General features: G+C 34.1%; 1 long non-coding RNA gene across 1 annotated transcript; it reads right to left on the bottom strand.

Annotated features, from left to right (window-relative positions):
• Positions 1–9,592: 9,592 nt before the first annotated feature.
• On the bottom strand, positions 9,593–18,750 carry LOC144369822 (uncharacterized). The gene is made up of 3 exons (XR_013429610.1): positions 18,260–18,750; positions 13,887–13,952; positions 9,593–9,849 (listed from the first exon to the last, which is right to left on the bottom strand). It is a non-coding gene; the product is annotated as an uncharacterized LOC144369822 (long non-coding RNA).

Below are 18,750 nucleotides of genomic sequence, written 5' to 3'. Positions count from 1 at the left end.
TACTTCCATACCTAAAATTTTCACAGAAACACACACAAAAATGTGATACATTTCTATTTAAAATGTAATCTAACTTTAGAAAACAAAGGTTTTTTAAAATGAATAAGACATATATGAACTTAAGAATTATAACTAAGTTGCATATCAAAACACCAATTAATACCTGGCTATTGGCAATGAAAATGTGTGACTATATTAAATTAATATGCATTATCTGCTGAGATTTGAAGTATTTCTTTCTCTTTACCAGTATTTTCATATTTTATGATAAATATACATGATTGTTAAAATAACATCAACTTTATCAGTTGTGTTCTACAAAAAGGTCTATTGGTTGATGAAAACATTTTCTGCAGATGTATTTGTCTTATTCTGTTCCAAATATGAATGGATAGTAATTTCATTATGTGTTTCATTACCTGTAGTAATTTCATTTGGATCTAGCAAAAGTAGACTAAGTCTAAAATTATAGAACTGCTTAAAAAACATTTTCTGCTCTACAAGGTGAGAAATTGTTTTGGAAATTTCAGTTTGTCAAGATCAGTTTGCTTTATCCATGAGTAACCGTAAAGAGAAATTATTTCTAGCTGCACATTTGTTCCAAGTACATATAGCTTTATATAATCAACAGAAATAGGTACTTTGGAGCTAAATAACATCAGAAGAAAAAGAGAATTATAAGGTCACTAGATGGTGCCATAATGTTATTTTTTACTTTATTGTTAGGAACTTCAGAATGTTATTACAGCCATTTTTAAGAGGTATCATGTCAGGAGTTATGTAGCACAAGAAAGAATATTAAGAACATAGATAATTTAGAGAGGAAATATTTATTGTAAAAAATGAGTTATATTAGATTGTATTGATTTAAATTGGATTAAAGTCATCCATAAGCACACTGGACAAGTTTTGATGAAATCAAGATAGAAATATTTAATATTAAGAAATAATATTCTATGCATATTTGTAGATTTTTTAGTAATTTTATTTGTAAAACCACTTCAAATTTCTCAATATATATGTGGGTGTGCAAACAGAAAATAATGCTTCTTCCTAGTATACTCAAAAAGGTCACAATTTCCTTATCAAACAGGAAGTCTCTCTCTCTCATATATATATATATATATATATATATATATATATATATATATATATATATATAAAATACATTTTTTATTGGTTGCTGAAAACATTACCATGCTCTTGACATATCATATTTCATACATTTGATTCAAGTGGGTTATGAACTCCCATTTTTACCATGTGTACAGATTGTTACACAATCACATTGGTTACACATCCACATTTATACATACTGCCATATTAGTGTCTGTTTTTTTAAATAGTGCATTCAAGAATTGAATCCAGGGACTCTCACTTGCTATGCAAGTACTCTACCAGTGAACTAAACCTCAGTCCTGTTCATTTTTTTAATTCTAAGTTAATGAGTGATTCTGGCCTTGAACTTGCAATCCTCCTGTATCAGCCTCCCCAGTAGCTTGGGAATTCCAGATGTGCTCTTGTTCCTGTGCCTTTTAATCATGAGATGGGAGATGGTGCAGATGCATAAAACATAGGTGGCTATAAGTAGTATCTGCTTCTAAGACATTCTACCAAATGGTTGATATTAGAAAAAAAAAGTATTACTAAAGTGATAGTCTTTCAAGTAAGCAAAATATACCCCACATGAAGAAAAGCAAATGTACATTCTTGTTAGAAATTTCAGTACTTGTGGGGAAGATTATAGATACAAATTCTATGCAGAGGAAAAGGCATATATAAACAGCCAAGGGTTTATTCACATCTCTGAACTTACCTAGTGTCATAATTACTCAGCAGAGAAAAGAAGCAGTATGCATTCTCCAGACCTTAACAACCACTTCCCTTTTCAAGTTCAAGAGGTTTAACAGTTTTGAAAACGTAATGGTGGAAGAGAGAAGAAAAACTAACAGTCTCAAAGTGCTTATCTCCCTCTCTTATTATTGGATGCAGTGTAAGTGTGTACAATTAGTTCCCCCTTTTAAGTGAGTTTGCTCTTTCTACACTATCATGCAATATGAAAACTGATTTTTGTCAACCCAGATAAAACAGCAAAGAACCTTTCAAAAAAAAAAAAGGTGCGAATTTCACTGTCAGATGGATTTAGATGAATCTTTGATAATAAAATTCCATGTTCCCTAAACACTGATCTGAGATGTTTCTGAGGATAAACCCATTCAATTCCAGGAAGAATCTGTATGATGTTGCCAAGATCATCATTTCTAACTGTCACAGTGCAGTACTCTGATGGATTTTGGACTGATTGCAGAGAAAGGAGGAAAACTTTCTTTTTCTAGGAAATGTTTCTTCTCCATTTTAATTAGACAAGATAACTGTTTTCCTTAACCTTAATATAAATCACACATCATCCTAAATTTGGCAAATTAATATCTATAATATATGAATACTTGGGAATTGTTTATAGCCTTCTGCAACTTCATTTTGGGGATGGGCTTTATTAAATGTAATTCACATTGAGGTTGGGCCTGTCTGACTGAGGTGAAGATGGAGTTAACATGGATTATTTATAGGGCTGCTTGATAGCCTATTTTACAGCATGTTTTCCTGGGGATGTCAGTTTGTAACAACCTCTTTCTTCCTTGACGGCTATTAATGATATTTGGCACTGCATACTTAACAGACTATACAATTAAACACAGACTTTGACATTTTGACTGTGCCTTGGCTGAAATGATATGTGTGACTGCTGAGACTCTTATCCTAATTCACAAGATTTGTGATTAATAAGGTTAAGCACCAAAACAAATAAAATATTCTGAGGTTTTGCTATAAAATATTGATTTTCAGTCCAAATCAATGCTTACTTTGAATCCACTAATTGATCCAGGGTTTTCCCATGAAAAAGTTTCCTGTTTTTTTTTTTTTTTTTTTTTTTTTTTGCTATCCAAATGGTTTCACTGATACTGGAGGGACATCATTTACTAGGCACAATGGTCAATGCTTTCTTTACATACATGGTCTCTTCCACCACTCATCAATAATATTGTTGAAAAAATACTATTATTAGCCATATTTTATGGATGAGAGAATAGATGCTTAGAGGTGGTTAAGTGATCTCAAATTCACAGATTTATCACAGAATATGGCAAAAAGCTAAAGCTACACCTATCTCACCTGTACCCTTGTAGATTATGTTGGGCTTATGATAATAGAATGAACTATTAAACCTTAACTATGGTTGGAAAACAAAGAAACAGTTTGATGACATGAAGTGGATACAACTTGAAAGTTTTTAAGTATAACTTCATCTAAAAAATTGTAATTAGTTTCATCTTGGGTAAATTATTTGTAGCTATCCAGAAGCCTCATTTTGACTACCATTTTGAATTTCCAAGCATCTGTTTCTCTCTTGTTTTCCTTTCCTCTCATTTGCCACCATATTTAGAGCTGACAATTAATGTAGTCCAACCTAACCTGATCAATGGTAGAAGAGGTTCCCATTAGTGCCATTGGATATCAGGAATTTACATCTTCATGATTGTGAGCCAAACGCTCAAAGGAAGAAGTGGGGGGACAAATTTTTTGACAATTGTGCACCAGGGGAATTTCAATGACGTTCTGGCTCAGGGTGCATTCCAGAACCTCCTTTACCTGGGATCCCACCAGAACTTCATACCTTTTATGAATCTAAGCTTCATTGTAAATAAGGTGGTAATATTCATTTCACAAACTTTCTGGTAGTTTTCTTGAAGATTTATTAATTTCAGTAACATAGATAATGTATAACATATAACAATATCTCACACATTAAGCATGACCCAACCCGAACATCTGAAAACATTCTCCATCAATACTATAAAAAAACATCCATACAGTTTGCACATTCCTAATCCCTCATTAGAAATTCAAAATGGTTCAGAATGCAAAATATTTTATGTGCTGACATGATGCCACTAGTTAAGAATTTCACATCATGAAACTTTTGTTTCATGTACAAAATTATTTAAAATATATAAAATTACCTGTAGGCTATGTGTATAAGAAACACGAATACAATTCCTTTTTAGACTTGGGTCTCATTCCAGGACACCTCATTTTGTGTATTCAAATATTTCAAAATTTTAAAAAAAACAATCTGAAATGCAAAATACCTTTTGTCTGAAGCATTTTATAAAGGGATCCCCATCACATTCCACCATCATCATTATTATCCAAAGTACAGATATGAAGAGACAAATTGATGTGAATATACTGTTTACAACAAGAGATATGTAAATTGTGCTCTAAATATGTAATAAGAATTATAATGCATTTCACTGTCATATATATATATATATATATATATATATATATATATATATATATATATATATATATATATAAAGATCCCAAACCTCAGCCTTTCAATCATAACTGGGCTTTAATTTAGGACTGTTCTGTCTAAACCTGGCTTCTCAGACCTTCTGGTCCTGTTACATGGCTTCCATTGGTCACTTCGATGTCTCCTGGTGCTAAAGTTTGTTTTCTCTACCTCCTGTTCCAGGAGTCATTGTTTGAATGACAGCATTTTCTCTGTTTTCCTAGTTTGATTTTGAACAAAGAGATTATCTAATCCCTGAAAGTGAGTGTTATCATAACTCCATCAATACTAAAAATTGAAGGTTCCAGGGTAGCAGGGATATGAAGAAGTGGTGGGCAATGCAGAGGATAAGAACGTCATTATTTAAACTATGTGGGGATTTAAATTGAAATGTGTTCTGAAAAGGCACAATCCCTGTTTATACAAGGCTCTTTAGAAAAGGATTTAAAGTTACAACATACAGATTAGCTGCACACATTTTTTTACACCAGCTCTGCACATGCTGATCAATGAGGCATAAAGATATAATTGGTTTATAGACACATTTGTTGGAATGTATTTACCAGGCTCTTAAATACCACCATTTAAGTTTGAGCCTAAATCATTATCAAATGAATTTCAGCATAAAAAAAACAGGAATTTCTAATTTATTTGTAGATGAATATTAAACTGTTTTCCATCTTATTCTAAGAAATTCAGTATAAGGAATGCCAAAAAGGAATTAATTAAAATTCAATTTGGCAGTACAATGTCTTTATGGGAAAGTCCAGAGTCATATCCTATAGAAATCATCAGACATGTAGTTTTTTTTTTTTCATTTCTTTTTAATAAGTGGTTTGTTCATATTCCTAGGTCTGAGAAAGAAAGGCAGAAATGAAAATTTGGCAGTGTTGGGGCCTTGTTTTCTGGATGTCTCCATCTTATTCTTGATTAGTCCCATTTCAAATCCTACATAGAAAATAATGCATTGAACATGAGTTCTCCTTGTTATACAACTCTCTGAACTCAATCCCTCCTGGTATTTCTGCCTTTCATCTCTATTTACAGCCAAGTCATATTTGCATTCTAATGTCAATAAATACAGATTCCCCCATTGGCATGGAGTGTGTGATGACTCATTAAACTCTCTTCCATGTGGGACTTCAGATTCCATAGCGTCACAGTGTTTCCAGGCAGCCACTGCCAATTGGTTGATGTGGATGCATGGAATGAGTATTATTTGTCAGCCTTACTATGAGACATTAGGTAAGGATAATAACACAGAAGATGAAATCATTAGATGCAAAAATTTAAACATTTTGTGAATGCTAACTAAAAAAGATGAATGTCCTAGAGAAATAATGGCATAACAGGAATATAAAATAAATTTAAAAATTAAAAATATAATTATATCTTAATTGATCATGAGAATTATACTTAAAACTTTTTCCATGGGTTTTGCCAAGAATTCCCATTATTATGGTGTTATCTCATTTAAATCTTAAAGCCATTCTTTCATGAAGATATCACTATCTCTTTTGGATGGAAGACAGATAGACCATAGATTGGCTGTGTTTCTTAAGGGCATAAAATTAACAATGTAAAATCAAGGTTAAATCCCAAAATTCTATGATTCTTTGTCTTACTTTTTATTTTTAAAATGTACTTTATTCTGTGAATAAGCACCAAAAAAAACATATATACTATTAAATTGGCAGGAGGAAATTTGTTTTATTAGAATTACGTATTTAGGACTATTTCACAGTTCATCTGTCTCACACCACGACTGAATAAAATAAATTCCAGAGTATTATGATTTGCTAATATTAATAATAATAGTTTAATCTTAAATGTACTTTTTGTACATCTGTGTGCTAAATGCTCTGCCAAACCATTTCAGTGGTTTCAAAAAATTCACCCATTGTTATCATTTATAAAATTCTTTAAATTAAGTGCTATTCTTATCTCCATTTTATCAGTGAGGAAATTGAGATGTGGACAGGTGACAATTTGTTAAGCTGAGAAAGTTAGAGATGGGGTGGGTTCTATGACTCACTATGTATGCAGCTTTTCAAATGTTATGTGTATATTGAAATAAACATGTCTTCAAAAGTATGGCCAGGTGCAATGATGCATGACTGTAATCCCAGTTGCTCTGGAGGCTGAGGCAGGAGGATAAAAAATTCAAAGCCAGCCTCAGCAAAAGCAAGGTGATAAGCAAACTCAGTGAGACCCTGTCTCTAAATAAAATACAAAATAGGACTGGGGATGTGGCTCAGTGATTCAGTGCCCCTGAGTTAAATCTCTGATACCCAGGGGAAAAATTGTATATGATATCCAAATGATTTTCCATCATTCCTTTCTCCTTTTTAAGGTTGCATTGCAAAAATACAGACACTGCTCTGCTTTATCTAAACAACTGTTTCTACTTGTCACTCTCTGTTGTTTTGTTTTCTTTAAAAAATGCCACACACCTCTGATCCTAGCAGCTTGGGAGAGTAAGGCAAGAGAATTGTGAGTTCAAAGTCAACTCTAGAAATTTAGCAAGACCCTAAGCACCTTAGTGAGAACCTGTCTCAAAAAATAGAAAAGGGCTTGGGATATGGCTCAGTGGTTAAGCTACTCTGGGTTCAATTCCTGGTACTGGAAAAAAAAGACAAAACAAATATATATGCACATACATACATATATTCTCACTGTGCCAGTAAAGTTGATATGCTAATAAGTCTGCTTACTTGATAATCAATTCCAAATAGTATTAGAAATAATTAAAAGTATTATTTATGCATTAAGTGACTATCTATTTCATGAAATGAAAAATGAAAATAATTTGTAAGAATGTATTATAAATAGTGATAAAAATGTCCACCAATCATTAGAATTCACTAAAGCACTTTTAAGTCTGTATAGTAATGCATTTCTGAGATTACAAATAAAACCACCTTAACTGTAGAAACCACCCAGGGAACTGTTAAGTGCTTTAAAAAAAAAACTTGCTATGATAATGAGAAGACAATGTCCCATCAATCACTCTGTTTACCTATGCATTGAAGACCCTACAATGATTTCAATGAATTCTGGCCAAGATTCTCCCAAGAGGTTGGTCAACTATACATAGACGTTTTATATGGTGTCTTAAATGCATGAGTGTACATGTGCCTGCCTCTGGGTATGTTTGTGTGTGTGTATTTTACATGAGAAATTTACTCTAATGCTTATTGAAAAAAATTGATTTCATCAAAGTAAATTATTAAGATAACTGAAACTGAAACTTCAAAATAACAGACTACAATCTACCGTGGATCCTTTCTGAAAGTTGTTAGGAAAAAAAATTATAACTTATGCAAAATGACAGTCTCAATACATAAAATATGGAATGCATTTTATTAACAATTAGTAATATGAGGTATTTCTTAAGTGTTTTCCACATAGTAGGCACTATTTGGTTATATAGATACTAATTTATTTAATGTCCATCATAACTTCATGAAATGGATGCTATATCCCCAATTTTACAATGGAGTAAAGTTTGTCCAAAGTCAGACCCCTAATGAGAGTTGATTATGTTCTAAAACTGTTCATCCCTGCTTGGTTCAGAGCTTATGTACTGAAGAATCTCACTCATACGCCCCATTATGCTCCAGAACTCATGCTTTTAAGGATTAAATTCTGCTAACTCAGAGAGTGAAAATATTTTTAAAGGGAAAAAATATTTTAAAAATGATTAACAACAAGAAAGAGAGTCTTGAAGAATGGCAGAGCAGACACTAAATCTTTTTGTAATGAAAACACAGAAAAAAGAAAGCAAAATAAAAATAAATGAAAAAATGGAATTACGAGATAAAGCAACTGAATCACTGAAACGGGCTTATTTTTTCTTATTTTGCTGAAATATTATGGTTTAATTTATGGATTTTTTCAGTATTTATTGGATGGTGAATAAGACAGGGTTAATTTTTTCTTGGAGATAAATGCTGTTGGAAAGAGAAAGGTAATATACACACAGATATAGAAATGGTACAGATATGGAAATAAATATGGATATGATACAGATATAGATTTAGATTTAGACTTCTATACACACATGAGATCATGCTACGTATTGACAGGCATCTCAACAAAAGTAAAGAATATAGTATGTTGAACCAGTAAAGGGGAATGGGAAACAAGGTTGCTGATGTGTCCCCCATAAGTTTCAATGCCCTTGGCCTTCTAATGAACCAAACCTTGACTATTTGACCTTCAGGTTAAAGGAAATGCTGTGCCTCCATTCCCAGAAAGGAGGAACTCCCTGAAATTAACCTTTCACTTCCAACACCAGAAGACCTATTTGACACTGATGGTCAAGTGTGGGATTATGGAAATATATGACATTATAGAAACTAAAATCCCTTGCCTCCATTGGGGGGAAAATGCTCAGAATCTAATATATACTCCACAGTTCCCCTATATGATCAGGTTTAAGTTACCTTTACTAGAGTTTACTCACCAGGCATCTTCTCCTTCCATTTCCTGATTTTCCAACAATCCACTCAGAATATTTGGGGAGTATGTCCTTAATAAATCTATATTGACTCACTGTCCTAGTTTGTTTAGGAATGCGGGCAAAGACAGACAGACAGAGATGGTAGGTTATTCTACAAGTTGACCTCCAAGAAACTGATTTAGACCATCAGGGAAAACCTCTCCAAGTAGACATTGTTTAGGCTGAGAAGGAGATAGCCATGTGCAGAGATGGGAGGAGTTGTATTCTGGGCAAAGAATATAGTGAGTTCAAATTGCAGGAAAGGTAATTAATAACACATTCAGCAAGAAAGACCTGTGGCTGAAGCAATATGTGGGAAAATGTGTGATAGCTGAACATAAGTAGCCTGTAGGGATCTGGCAAAAAGGTCAAGAAAAGAAGTTTGTTTTATCGAATTACATAAACTGTGGATAATTTTATTACATAGAATAAATACATACATGTGTCCTTCTGTGTGTTTATGTGCATGTTAAAAATTAACAATAAACTTAATAAAATAAAAATAAAACCATGGTTGGTCTTGAAAAGGAAAATTCACTTTTTAAAAGGGTAGTCTTTTATCTAACTGTAAGTCTGGGTGTTTGGAACTTGTATCTAGGAGGCATATGTTTTGATAACTTCACAATAAATCCATTTGAGAACTGTTTGCATAGAGGTATACCTGGACCCTCTTGCTTGATTTACCACTGTAGAAGACAGCACAAGGTGATTTTTTGTTTATAGCTTCTATAGTGAAACTATGACTTGAGGTGTTGTGGGGTTTTATTTCTATCTTCAGTACCTCTGCGGCAAAACCTCACTTGTAGTTTCCAGGAGACGCATCATGGAAGAGCTCTGCAGAAAGTTGAGTAGTTCTGGAGAGGTTCTTGGCTATGCCACTTCTTTGATCTTTGCTTTCTTTTTGCTGTTGTTCAATAGCATGATAACTTCTGAGCTCCTGAACCCCGGTTTCTTCATCTTTACAAAAGCAGATGGGAATGTTGTTCTGAGGGATAGAACCATTTTATGCATATCACAGAGCATTATTGTCTCTGGTAAGCAAATTGATGCTTAAAATTTTCATAGCTACTGTGCCTCTCTGGACCATTAACCCTCTTCAGACATAAGGTATTGTAAAATGAGTGGCAGAAGATAATAGTTAGGAGTGGTTTGGAAAGTAAAAATCTGAAACTTAGACTGGATTTCAAGAAAGAAAAAAAAAAGCCTGTGGGTTTCACAATATTGTCCCCAAGACACTTTTCCTTATATTGTAACTTTTGAATAAAAGAGTTTACTTAAGAAAATCCTTATGGGGACAAAACATAAATGATTTTACATTATTCCAAGAAAAAGTTAGAGAACCTAATAGGTCTTATTTGTTGGCAATTTTCATGTTTTTATTATAATTGAAATGTGCAAAATGTAACCTTATACTTGAGGAAACATTGAGTCAAATTGTATTATTGACACATCCATGTAGCCTCTATTAACTTGAATAAAAGCATATTCACGAGAAATTAACCCTCTATATGCTTATACAGAATCTCCTTTCTACTATTTTCTAAATGCTCTTGCAATTAATTCTCTTCTGGGGAGTTAATGAGCTTACTTTAAATGCTCTCATGCATAAAAGTAAAATAGACCTACACATAACTCTGTACTAAAATATTCCCTCATATCTAATATACATATTTATACATAAATATTAAAAAATGAAATATATCATTGAAGTGTGTGAACAATATTTGCCTTATAGATAGCTTAATTTAGCTTGTACAAATTTTATTCAAAGAATAGGAAGTAATAATATGTAGACAGAAACCCATTTTATATGAAGAAATTTTCCAGAATTTTAAAAATGTTCAGTTGGAAAGGTCAATAACTTCTGTGTTTATACACAGAAAACACCAGCAGTGTTACTTTATAACGTCTCGTTGGCGAATTTATTGGAGCATCTTATGGCTGGCATAATGAGATAATTTTACTTTCAAAGTAGAGGTTAGTAAGCTAATTAACTGACTTACTTCCTAAAGAAGGATTTTGTGTGGCACTAAAAAAAAAGATATAAATTTGGTGGGAGGTAGGAGGTGGGAGGGATTTGAAACTGGGTAAATTTCTGGATTAGTTCTTCTGTCTTTATACATCTAACATGTAGTTGAATAAATACATAAATTATTGAACAAATGCCTGATACATAATACCTGGCCAGATTCATATGGTCACAAATTTAAGTTCAAAAGGCATGCACTCTTCATTTCTCTAGGGAAGATGGGGAATTTGGCAATAAAAACCTCAGTTTTTTCCCCCAGAGGATAATGAACGTGGGATCTTGAAAAACAGGCTCTAGGTTTTTATGCCTCATGGTCATAAAGTGATATATTGTATTCTTTTCTCCTCAAGGGCCAGGCAGTGCTCAGGATTGAATTAAATGGAGACAATTTTACGAAAATCAGACCCACATGAATTCAACAGAATTAAAGGTACGCATATGTGGGCCTTGAATTCTATCGCTATTTGGATGATAACTGTATGAGATGTTCAAATATTACCTGTAGGAATATTCAGTGGAATGGAAAAAAAATTGAATAGTGGCTTTCATTTTTTAGATTTCTCTGCAAAGTCAACTCCAAGGCAATAGTCTCCCACATCACTCCCTGACTTTCCACCTCTGGGGCCTTCTTAAAACCGCCCCTGGAGATGAGTGGTGTTCCCTTCCCAGGACTGAGGGTGTTGCTCCAGTCCCTCTAATTTCAACCAACATGTCAGCGACCACTTGAGCAGCTTTTTCTCCTGTCCACAGATTCCCATCTCATACTTGTAAGAAGACAAGGCTGAACCTTCAGCCTTTCCCTTACTTGAGCCACCCATCTTGCTATCTCTGTGTTGCTCCTGCCATTGCCCAAGCAACTCCTGGGGAATGGGCCTCTCGGGAGATCACCAGGTCTCATGGTTGAAGCACTGCAGATCCTGCCAGCTCTTTATACATGTCTTTTATCCCTTTTGTTTCTTTCTCACTTTTCTATCTCCATCCTTTCTAAAACCAGCAACTTCCTTTTGAAAGTTTTCTATTCCAAGACTTCTTAAACACATTTGGCTCAAAGTTGAACGATAAATAAAGACGAATCCACTTTTGCACTGGGAAATAATGTTTTAGTTTCTAGTTATCTCCACCTAGGAGTCCAGCATGCACTATATATCCTACCCACTCCTCTTACTTACACCCCTTTCAAGAACCCTCAAAGCATATCTCATTGTGCATTTGAGCTTGTTACAAATATGTCACGAAAAAACTCACATAGGAGGTAAAGTTTATTTGAGGATGGTCACAGGGTTCTAAATCAGTATCACATCTAAAACTTTACAGAGTTGTTTAGTTGTTTGTTTGTATATTTCTTCTCCTTTTCCCTACTCTGCTAACTCAAAGATAAACATAGTATATAGGGCTAAAAAATATTTTAATTTAAAAGAAAAAAGGCAGTGCTTAAATCCTTGAATTCTCAGAAACAGCAGAAATAATGAATCCATTGCCATTTATAAAGACAACCAGGCTTCTTGGTAATGAGAGACCATGGGGTCAATGGATTTCTCAGAGAAAACAGGACTGGAATTGATCATTAAAGGAGACTTGGTATTTGAACAAAGTGGTTAGTATCTTTGCCAACCCCAACAGAAACTCTTTGACCACAATGAAATTATTTAATCCCTGCAAACTTTTTTATTTCCTCTTCTGCATTCCCTCCTTTGCTGGTTGCTAATTATGCCTAGCACCATGCGTAGCATCCGTAGGTTTTCAATAGATACTTGTTGAATACACTTAGGCTGTTCTAATATATAATGCCGTTTTATTGCAAACTCTTACACATGGGTTTCTGTCTTATTTCATAAAGCTATTTCACAGAATATCAGTGCTTGAAGAAACGTTTGGGGTCATCTATATCCTTCCTTTTTAAGGGGGGAAACCCACGACTAGACTGAAGGTATCAGTGTCTTAAAACTATGTATATTTTTGCTAAAAAAGAGACATGTTAGTCAACAAGTTCTAATGATAAGCAGAAGTCAGTTTCACAGAGGTAATTTAGTTTCCAGTCAAAGAAATACCCTTGAAGGTTACTGAAGAAGAAGAAGAAGAAGAAGAAGAAGAAGAAGAAGAAGAAGAAGAAGAGGAGGAGGAGGAGGAGGAGGAGGAGGAGGAGGAGGAGGAGGAGGAGGAGGAGGAGGAGGAGGAGGAGGAGCAGCAAAAAACAACAACAACAAAAACAAAGGCACAGGTATGCCAGTGTTTAGGAGGCAGACAAAAAAGAAAGCAAACAACAAAAGTGACACTGCATACCCAGTTACTCTCATGCTAATAAAATAGTGATTTTCACCATCTTATCTTTTAGATTCTACCCTTCAAATAAGTTTTTCATTTAAGAGCTCCTTATAAACCACAACTGCATGCATGCTAATTGGATTAGCAGCCTGTTAATGTTAGCAATGTGCAGAGGGAGTATTTTTATGATTGTGTTGTTTCTGTTTTGTTTTGCTTTGTTTCATGTAGCCGTAAACACTGTTCTCTTACATAGCAAGGGTCACCTGTAGGGTTTTTATGAAGGAAAAAATTAAAGCAGAACTTAAACTAGTCCTAACTCATTCTAATTCAAGGAGCACTGAGATGACAAATTATCTTCTGCTGAAAATCGGATGCTTCCATTATTCTGTCATCTATTGAAACCTTTCAATCAAATCTTATGGCATGCCTGGCCCTCTCTTTGGCTGTGAGAATACAATGGGGGAGGAAACGCATATAATACCTGCTCAGAGGGAGCAGGTTAAAGAAAGAGAGCATTCATGAAATGTTCATGTGAAAGGATTAATAAAAATAAATGTATAAACAAATGTACACACTGAGATCATTTGCTAGGAATGACAGCATTGGTGACACTATGAATGAAAAAGGCCAAAGTTAGAATGAGAAAGGGAGAGAGTAAAAGAGAAGAAGGGAAGGAGGAATGAAGCAAGGGAGAGAGGGAGGGAGGCAGGCAGGCATGCAGACAATCTTACCTTACTTTTGTCTTTTCGTTGGTACATCTGAGATGGTTCCTTGAAATGTGACATTAGAGCCAAAACCTAAATAATGAGTATCAATTAATTTGGGGGAAAATCATATGTATTTAGGCTCTGGGTATTGTGTGTGTATGTTTAGTTTATAATAACATAGAATGTAGATATTTTTGTTCTGTTTTGCATTCAGAACAAAATTGATTTTTTTAAATAAGAACATCTAAATTCAGGTTTAACTTGCATACTGACTTAATGGAATTGCTTTGAGATCAATACCCTTTCAACTCTAGGTGTGCTTAGTAAGAGGCACTCAAGGTTGCTAATCTACTTCAACAAGATACAGTAGTATCAGAATCTGATGATGCAGAGGCAAAGCATTAAAAATGCAAGATAGAAACAGAATAAGAAGTGCATTACCTCTCATGATACAATTCTGCCTTCTGTGGAGATAATACAAGATCAGAAAGTCATATAGTACTAATAAAAAAGATACTTCTAAAAAACACAAGCATCTTGAATGCCTGTATTTATGTATGTTTTCCCTCACATTTCAAAAGCATTTGGAAATTCTCTAATCCTTCATTAAAAGATCAAAATTAATTTTTGCAGAGTTAAGAGAAGAATTCATTTACAAGCAACCTTGTTATCAGTCTTGGTGAAAGTCTTACTTGAAATCAATACATAAATTAATTATTGGGCTGAAAAAGGAGGGCCTCATTAAAAAAGAAGCATTAGTGACCCAGCTCATTAGTGTGGATGGCCAGGTGGAGGGCATACCTATTCTGGACCAAGAGGTGGCCAGAAAGGGTCTTGGGAGGTCTGTTGAGATCAGTAGTGTTAACCATAAATATCTTCATTCATGCATATTTAAGATAAACATCCATATGAGAATAGCATGTTTCATAAAAATGCCTGAATTTTAAATTCTAAGAAATTTGTAGTCTAGTTGAAGACAAAAAGACTGATTCTAAGTGGAAGCTATTGCTGTATATTTGTGTTTGAAGGGAACATTTATATCTTGGAATGCTTGTCCCCAAAATAGAGCCAATCACATGAATGCCATCGGAATAAGACACTTATATTTGGTAAGCATAAATTCACACTGAAATGCCATTTCCCTAATAACCATTTTAGTTGTTATTCTTGTTTGCCCTGGAAATACTAATGCAATGATAATAAGAAAATGTTCTTATATTTTCTACTAAATTTAGAATTTTAGTAATCAAAACACAGATGCAGGGGCTTTGGCAGGAAATTAATTTGGTGTTAAGTGCCTTGCTAGTTTTAGATATGCATAGTTACTCAGCATGGATGTATTGTTTGTACCAATGCTGATGTGCACATGATGCCACACACCTGCCCATCCACCCACACAAATAAAACTGAAAATTCAAAGAAACATGGGCTGACAAAACTGAAAGTATATAACATATTAATGCAGAATTATGGTTTGTTATCTATAAGTATGTTCTTTAGGATTTTACATAAATGGTTTTTCAAAAATTCTGTTAAATTTTGTCTTTGTAGCAAACATCAGCTGAATATACTACATAACATTCAATAACTGAAATTCCTTTAATGCTGAAAATCTTACTTTTTCCTATGGGTGACAGAAGTGAGGAAACATGGATTGAAATCTCAGATTTTTTCCTGCCTTTACAGAATAAAATTTTGCTTGTTACCATAATGAACTAAGTTACTTACTTGCTCCCATCAAAAAATGACAGAGACTATTGTAATCTAGGCAGTATACCTAGATTTCAGGTATAATGTGTCAGGAAGTCAAAGAAATGGCTAATGAGAGAAGTTTCCTTCCTTGGAGAGTCTATAATCTAGTGATAAGCAGGTGTTGATGAATAACTTCAGTGATATAATTACTTTTGATGAAAATTATCCAGTTTTGAGAGGAGTCATTGATCAGTAGTGTTAACCATTAAAGGTGAAAATTTCAGAGAAGATTCGCCTGAAGAGGTAACCTTGGCACTGTAATCTGAGGAATGTTTAGGGGCTGGTTAGAAAGCTGTGTTGGGCTAAGGGCACTCCTGGTATTGGAAAAGACCTGCACAGTGACCTCAAATGACAAAAGGCTTAGCAAATTTGAGGATAGAAAAGTAGTCTTCAAGGTGACTAGTAGAGACTTCTAGGGGAAAAGATGAGGGATAAGCCTATAGAGTCAGAGCACTCCCCAGAAGTCATGCATTTTGATCTTTAGCCTAAAAATATTAAAAATATTTAAGAGTTATAGTTAGAAATGTTGTAGACAGATTTTCATTTTTAATCAATTGTTCTATCTGTTTTGTGGAAAACATATCACATGAATGATTTAGGAAGTGACAATGTTGTTTGCTAATCCAGACCAGATACAATAATTCTTGGTTAGTAGGAAGTAGAGAGAAGAGAAGGAGAATTTTGTTATACTTTTGAAGGAAAAGTCATGGGAATTATTGACAGATGAGGCAAAGAAAGATGATAAGATGATCCCTAGTTTTCTAAGTTAGCTCACATCACAAGAGAATATACATTAGTTCATGGTTTTTATAATCACTAATGGGTGATGTCAATCTGGAAGATGGATAATGCTCATAGATGTTAGAGAAAAAATTGTGTATAAAATATAATAAGTCAATCATTAAGGATCAATTAAAGCCATGGACATCAATGAATGGAAAAAAAATGTACAGAATATGCCTTAATTAGCATATGTTCTATAGAATTTAGAAACAACTCCTAAATTGCATTGGCTTAACAAAATTTTTACTTTCCTATTTTTGTTTTTCTTATTTACTTGAATGTATGTATATATGTGTGGGTGTTTTACTTTGAATAATGTTACAAATTACAGATGATTGAGGAATTTCACTCCACTTAGTCTCTCAGAGAACCAGGTGGATAGAAGCCCCATCTTGTAGTTTAGGGTAACTCACATTGGGGCAATTGTCCCCCAGAGAATGGTTGGCAATGTTAGACTATATTTCCTTATTGTCACAACTGGAGAAAATTTTAGAGGGTTTTAGAGGGTACTGGTCAGAGATGCTCCTGAACATCCTACAATAGGCAAAACCATCCTGCTCCACCCCCAATCAGATTTTCCTAGCTCACAATATCAATAGCATGAAGGCTGAGAAGCCCTGTGGTATCTGTACCAAGAGCACACACTTTGATGGCACCATGGGGAAGAAAACTGCTGGGTTCTTTTTTTTTTTTTTTTTTTTTGGTACTGGTAGCTATACCCAGATTAACCACTGAGCAACATCCCTAGACCTTATTTATATTTTATGCAAAGACAAGGTCTCCCTGTGTTGTATAGATCCTCACTAAGTTAACTGAGCTGGCTTTGAACTTGCAATTCTCCTGCTTCAGCCTCCTGAGCCACTAGGATTATAGGTGTTTGCCACCTTGCCTCAGTGCTTCATTTTGGAAACTAAATAAATCACTCTGTCTGCCACTGTCAGAGTCATGTGCCTCTGCTTAAATGCAAGAATTTTGGAAAATATGGTGAAGTAGATGACATGTTTTATAAGGCATACGAGGATTTCCATGATCTAAAAACAGGATCATACTGTAAATATATAGTGCCATTAGAAGCCCGTCTATTTAATTTATGGTATGAAAGAATCAGAGCAGTGGACGTGAGCAAGGTTGACATCTGATCCAAATGCTGTGAGAATAAATGTGAGTCTGCCAATGATTTCAGACAATCCTGCTCTCACATTGAGGTATTCACTGAAACCTAGTGAAAGGCAATATATTAACTTTCCCATGTAATTTTCTCAGATATGTGTGAAAGTGGAATTCATTATACTTGAGAATTGAATATTAAGGATAATTAAAGAATTTGGCAGCTCTTTTATTCTTAGCATTAGCTGGGAAAATTCCAGTGTTCACCAAATGTAGCAAGTTTTCTAGTTTCCAAGTCATTTTTTTTCAAGTGGAAAAAGTGACTGAAAAACTATCTGCATTTTTTTATTCCAGAATATTCTGAACATCTAATGTAAGGACATAAAATAATTTTGGAACAAATCATAATGTTATGAATTTATCATCTAGTTATTTCCTTTTTCTAGCAGACATTTATTTCTTTGAAATGAAGATCTTACAGACAGTAGTGAGTAGGGCACAGTTATGCACGCCTGTAATCCCAGCTACTTTGAAGACCAAGGCAGGAAGATCACAAGTTCAAGACCAGTCTCTTCAGCTTAGTAAGACCTTGTCCCAAATTAAAGTAAAAAAAAGTGCTGAGGATATCGCACAGTGATAGAGCGCCTTTGGGCTCAACCCCAAATTTTGAAAACAAAGAATAAAATTATAGCAAAAGATGTTTTGATAAGGCAGTGAAATGCAATTATCAAGGGAATAAATTGTAAAGTACTGACCTAGAGGTCCATCTCTGTTGTCTGTTAGGGGCACATACCTTGGCTTTGTATTCTTTAACTTTAAAATGACTGTCTACTTCAAAGGAGAAGATTGAGGATGATTTTTTTCCCCACAGCAAAGATCTTGACACCTTTCTCATATGAAATAAGCAATGTAAGATTATTATTGTTATTTTTATTTTATTATTAATTTCAGATTTGAACTAATCTTTCATTCTATGAGCAATGAGGCAAAGCACAAAAAATGGCTTCATTTCATCCTTGGATAGGATGTTAAGACACTTGTGATCAAAGGTCAGAGGTTAGCATCCTGTTTTAATTTATATCTTTGGTTATTTTATGAAGGTCATATGTCAATCAATGTCCAGAGAGGAAACAGAAACCACGTTAGTAATATAAATGATGTGATGATGTGATGAATTTACTATATGGCTTATTATTATAAGAGGGTAAAGAAGAAACTAAGAAGATCAAAAATTGCAAATGCAGGA

This window comes from Ictidomys tridecemlineatus, chromosome 2 (genome assembly GCF_052094955.1).
Source record: "Ictidomys tridecemlineatus isolate mIctTri1 chromosome 2, mIctTri1.hap1, whole genome shotgun sequence".
Classification (NCBI taxonomy): Eukaryota; Metazoa; Chordata; class Mammalia; order Rodentia; family Sciuridae; genus Ictidomys; species Ictidomys tridecemlineatus.
This window is presented reverse-complemented; position numbering and strand designations above follow the sequence as displayed.